The 6000-nt window shown below is 46.4% G+C and overlaps 1 pseudogene; it reads left to right on the forward strand.

Annotated features, from left to right (window-relative positions):
* LOC135916300 (uncharacterized) overlaps positions 1-5763 on the forward strand; it is a 28114-nt pseudogene extending 22351 nt beyond the window's left edge.
* The last annotated feature ends 237 nt before the right edge of the window (positions 5764-6000 follow it).

Below are 6000 nucleotides of genomic sequence, written 5' to 3' on the forward strand. Positions count from 1 at the left end.
CATCTCTTGAACAGCTGCTGGCGCGTTCTCGCAGTGGTTATTTCTTATTTTATTGTCTCAATAGGTGGATGTTGGAATACATAGGGATGATACTTGAAGAGGAAGATGACGTGGCGGTGATATATATCGAACCACCAGAGGCTAGCACCTATAGGGATGAAGACTCGGCCGATGAAGACTCAAGCGGGCTCATTGACAATCTAAGCGGGCGGCAGCTATTAGCCGGCGCTGAAATTGTTTTTTTTTTCTGATCGACGCCGCATTGGTGGATACGACTCGGATGATGACGACCCCGGCGGGCAATGTGACGGAACATCAGAGGTTTCTTCTGCTGTAGTTGATGCGGCCATTCCTGCGAAATTATCCACTCCGTCTAAGTGGATGAAGGGTGATCTCTCGAAGAGCCTTGGCATATTTCCTGACCCAAACTTTGCTGCTTACAGGAACATTTCACCTGTTGAGTTGTTCGAAACCTTTTTCAATGAAGCCGTCGTGGAGCTGCTAGTCCAACAAGGAAAAAAAGTTCGCGTTATTTTTAATATGCCCGATCTGGAGGTTACCAAAGAAGAATATAAGAAAAGTTTTCTTGGACTGCTGGTTTTGTCCGGCTATAACCGCTTGCCAGGGAAAAGGTGCTATTGGGACAGCGGCACGGATATCCACAACACGATGGCCTACACTGCTATGCGAAGAAATCGTTTCGTACAGATAGTGCGTTTCCTGTACTGCGCGAAATACAAGCCTAACACTTACTAACAAGTTGGCAAAGTTGCGTCCATTGATGGCACTATTGAAAGCAAGGTTTCTGGAGCACTTTAAACCTGTGCGTCAACTGAGCTATGACGAAAGTATGATTGAGTATTATGGTTTTTATGGCTGTAAACAATTTATACGCGGAAAGCCTATCCGCTTTGGGTATATGGTATGATGCCTAAATGCCAGTAAGGGATACCTTCCAAACTTCAAAGTGTATCAAGGCAAACAGGGGATCCCAGAACATCAGAAAAATATGAAAAGGATTTCGGAATAGCAGTGGCGCCACTTCTTCAAATGGTCGATGAACTCGCAGCAGAGACGCACCACATTCCTTTCTTTTTCTGTTTTGATAATTTATTCACAAGCATGCAGCTGCTCAAGCATCTCAAGGCACGTGGCTACGAAGACACGGGAACAGTGAAGCAGAACGGTGTTCCCAAAGAGTGCCCTATCACTTTACCAGAATTCGTCAAGTGCCAACCATGCGAGCACGAAGAGCTCGTGCTGAGCGACAATGGGATACTTTTTGTCCGCTGGATGGACAATTCAGTAGTCACGATGGTAAGCACCATTCACGGCGTAGAGCCAATGTCATCTGCCGACGGGTACTCTCGTGTTCAGAAGAAGCGAATCAAGGTGACCCGTCCAAACACTGCTGCTCAGTACAAGTTTTATTTAAGGTACGGACCAGATCAATGAAAATGTAGGCGGCTACAGGATTGCAATGCGTAGCAAAAAGTGGTGGTGGCCAACTTTCACTTGACTTTGTAATGTATCGATCAGAAACATTGGGCGCTAATACGTAGCACAGGTTTCAACGTCACACAGGTGGAATTCCTCAGGCAAATGGCCCAAAGCTACCTGATGCGATGGTAAAATAAGCCTAGAGGACCTGGCCTATGCAGAAGCCTACAGATTGGTGGTGTCCTGACTGGTACACAGTATGACCAAGTGGTCCACTTTGTTGCACCAATGCCTGATGGCAAGAGGTGAAGGTGTGCATGAGATAATTGCAACAGCGCGGTGCACACACACTGCACAAAGTATGACGTCGGCATGTGTATTCCATGATTTAAACCATATCACACTAAATAAGTGCTCGACTATTCGTTTTGTATGTTTTTGTGATGTTTGATGGCTTGAAACAAATGCTTTTCACTTCGCGTATTTCGCTGTAGTGTAAGGGCGCAGTGTAACCATATGGTCAAGGGCTATATTTGAAAACCTAATTAGGCAAGAGTAATAATTTCTTGCATTTATTTATTTTTTTATTTCAAGATTACTGCCAGCCTCTGGTTAGAGGCCTTAAGCAGGAGTGGTTACATACATGACGAACAAGACTGAGTACAAGGTGTGAAGCATGAGCAAAATGAAATAGCACTGAATTTGAGAATATAAGCAGCGTGTCATTTACGAAAACGTAGCAATTAGCGCTAACAATGTGAAATTACTCCAGAAGAAAATGTAAACTGCTCTTAGCGCCAAGTTGACAAACACTTAAGAGACAGAAAAACTAAACTAGAATAATACATGCATACCACGCGTGGCAAACGATTACAGAACATACATCCTGCCAGACAAATATAATGTGGTAGTGTGTAAAAATGTGTAGCAGTGGCTGAAGCATCAGAAAACACGTGCGTTCAATTATGTGGAAGGACAAGCCGAAAAGAAAAAAAAAGGAGAGGAGGGCAGGGATGTACCCCGGTCATTAACACAATTTCTTTGCGCAGCTTTAAGAATGATTCAATGGTGTCGCAGGCAACCACCGCAGCAGGAAGTACATTCCATTCCCTAATGGTTCGGGGAAAATATGAATTTCTAAAGGCTTCTGTTTTGCAGTAGTAATCTTTAAGCTGCTTAGCGCGCCTAGACCGAGTTGGTCGACCAGTTAGAGGCTCGGTATACGTGTCCTTGTCGATGCCCAATTTTCCATGATAGAGCAGGTACAGTCGCAATCAATTTGAAGGTGATCGCGCAAGCATCGACCGGCAGGCTTTCCAAGTAGCATAGCGGCCGATTTTGGACCTGCGAAGATAAAAATTGCGCTGCCTTCTTCCCCTATTATGTTCTTCCAGGCTGCAACCATCACCCTCGAGACCAACTCGCCACATTTTTGTGTTTGTTTCGCTTTCATGGCAATGATCTGTGTGCGTCGCTTCCTCATGCATATCTTGGCTAACAATGACGCCTCTGTGCAAAAGCTCATAACGCAATCGAAATGAATTCGCAGGTTTTGCCGTGAACGGTGACGGGAGTGACAGCTTTTCAGGGAACACCAAAAGAGAGAAAGGGGAGCTATATGATGTTTCCCTCTCGACCGACGGTGATGACGTAACATGGCGCTGCTCCTAGTTTTGGTCGCCGCTCGAGCGATCACCTTCAAATTGATCGCGACTGTACATGTACTTTAATCGTTCTTTAAATCGCCGTTTTTGCAGGGTAACCAGTTCTGCTGTTTCGAGCATAGCACTTGGTGATGCATACCGGCTGCAACAATCGAATACAAATCTTATCGCCTTTCTCTGAAGTTTTTGCACCTTTTTTATGTTAATATCGCTATGTGGATCCCAGATGACGGACCCATACTCAAGAACTCAAGAATGTGAATTATTAGTATAAAGGGAAGGTAATATATTAGATTTATTTCAAAATAGCAAGAAAAAAAAAGAAACCGGTCAATAATGGGTCAAGTATTGGCTTCGTTTAGAGTCAGCATGCTGTTGTTAAGGCGGTGCTACCTGTATATGGCGGAGCCATCCGGACTAGATTGGAGAATACGAAATTTTCGTGCAGGAGATAAAGTAACATATCAGGTTTCAGATAACCGAGCCTCTTTCTAATGCACTGCGATCTATTTATCAGCTAATACCGTCATTCGAATTCAAGGTGGTTGAGTAGTTGCTGTTTGTAGTCTCATTTGCGAAAATATTGCTTGTGAATTGTAGTGTAATTGAACAATAAATAAATTGTGCACTACATATAATCATTTGGCAATATACGCGCATTATGACCGTCCTAGAGACGAAAATATATTCCACGCATCACTGCCGTCACTATGCCAGCATATTTACAGTTTATAGCGGAACCACGTTATTGTAAGGAATATCTATCTACTACACCTACGCGTGGACGACGCTTCGCGATACTATAATGGCACCTTCATTGCTGATGACACCTGTGCATATGGTGCATAATATAATTGTTTCGCTCGCAAGAAATTTAGTAGCTGTATTGAACGTGTGTTTGCAAAACTTTCAGTCCTCAATTCCAGATTGGCTTCTGGTCGACATAACAACAACATAGCTGATTCCTTACGCTATCACGCAAGAGCTGTGGTCTAGTTGTATTCTTTTTGTGACGCTTCCGAATGAAATTAATCACGCACATTTCTGAAAAATATGACGTTTGATTATCGAATCCGAAAATTCAGCGGATGCTCAAGTTTCACCTTTATAAGTGAGGCGCGACAGCATTCAAAGACATCTTACTACTTCTCGCACTTCGCGCCAGCTGCACCTTATGTAAATGTAATATTTACCTGGGAACGCCGGCGGCGAACGCTATGCATGAAGGCGAGCTCTCTGGTCGAAACGAAGCTTCTTGCCTGGGCCGGCGAAGCGGTGGAGGCGAGCGCCATCTGGAGGTATTGCAAGGAACCGGAAGCGCCACCGTTTACTACCTTTGAGATTTGCGCGTGCCAATCTCGGAGGCCATGGCCGCTCTATGAACGGTATAAACGCTGGATAAGGGGTTTGGGTTTTGAGCTTCCGCGTAGCGGAATTTTGTTTTGTCGTATGTTCAAATTATAATCCGACGCTCTCATGCGTCTGGGCTGTACGTAAATCGTACGTTACAATTTTTCTGACGTATCTTACCTTGGCAAATTCAATTAGTTCAGTAACTTCTTCGCACTCATGCAGGGCCTGCGTGGTTCGGAACCCATGGCTCGAAATGACTTTTGCCGAAAAAACGGTCGGTGCTAGAGGCAGGACGCCGAGGTAGGATTTTCAGTCACAGGGGGCCCTTAATTCTGTCGCGTTAATACCGAATCCCCACTCATTCGGGAATGTGCGTCTGACGAAACAATGAGGCTAACTATTTTGCATAGAAAGCGCGCTCCGTTCCTATATTGCCTGAATTATTGAATGAAATGCGATGGTGAATTTATCGAATAAGGTGGGTATGCAATATTTCTTTAGTGGGTTGGTTTAAATATGATTGTCGCTAAATTTTCTCTGAAACAAATGCTGCAAGTATTCAAAAAGGTACCATCGTAACGATTAGTGTGCTGAAGCTCCGGTTAATACTGTCGAAGTATGTCCGCCTCTACTTACAGCTCTACTGTAGAAAAACAACCTACTAAGGACGCTGGAGACGTTCACACTCCTAAAAAAATCTGTATAGCTTAAATAACGTGTATACCTATGGAGAATCCTAGTATCCGTCTCCTATCAGTACTGGGCTCGAAAGTGCGATTTGAAAGCGCGGTCTCCATACACCTGGCTGGGGGTCTGTGGGACGTCAGCAAATGAGAGCCCATTGCTGTGTCGACTGCTTTGAAACTGTTCGAGACCACGTCGTACCTTTCGCTCCGCGCGATCTTGCACCCAATGGCGAGCAAGGGCTTCGCCGTTTATTTGTGTCCACAATTCCACACTCGCGCGATAAAACAGCAGCAGCAAACCATCACGGTGCCCATGCAAAAAGAAACCGACTCTTTGGAGGCGTGATGCAATGCCAGATCGTGCGATGACTTTCGGTGTTTGCAGTACTGTAGCAGGAGGATGGTATTTGAGGTGCACGTGCGTGAGAATTGGTGCTCGTTTCGGTGTGAGGGGCCGAAAAGCGCGAGTCTGCGCGTGATTTCTGCGAGGGTCTCGGGAGATCGTCTCGAGCGACGGGGCCGAGCAGCTGAGTGGAGCGGGAAAGCAGGAGAAGCTCACGCCGGCACTGCGCATCGAGCGGAGGGCCACGTCCCGACGTCACCGGTCCTGCCCCTGCTGAACCGGGCTTCGCACCGGTTTAAAGCGCTATGCTCGGACGCTACCTCGCGCATCCTGCCGTGGCCGGGCTTCGGCCCCACTTCTGACGCATCTGGTACAAGCTGCGGTGCCGCGCTCATCGCCGTGCTTACCGGTCGAGGCCGTGCGGCGCCCCGGCTCCTGTTGCGGCCAAGATAGGCCGCCCTACCGTGTTCATCCCCGTTCCTCACCCGCAGAGGTCAGGCTGCGAGCCGGCCCC

This window comes from Dermacentor albipictus, chromosome 8 (genome assembly GCF_038994185.2).
Source record: "Dermacentor albipictus isolate Rhodes 1998 colony chromosome 8, USDA_Dalb.pri_finalv2, whole genome shotgun sequence".
NCBI classification, from domain to species: domain Eukaryota; kingdom Metazoa; phylum Arthropoda; class Arachnida; order Ixodida; family Ixodidae; genus Dermacentor; species Dermacentor albipictus.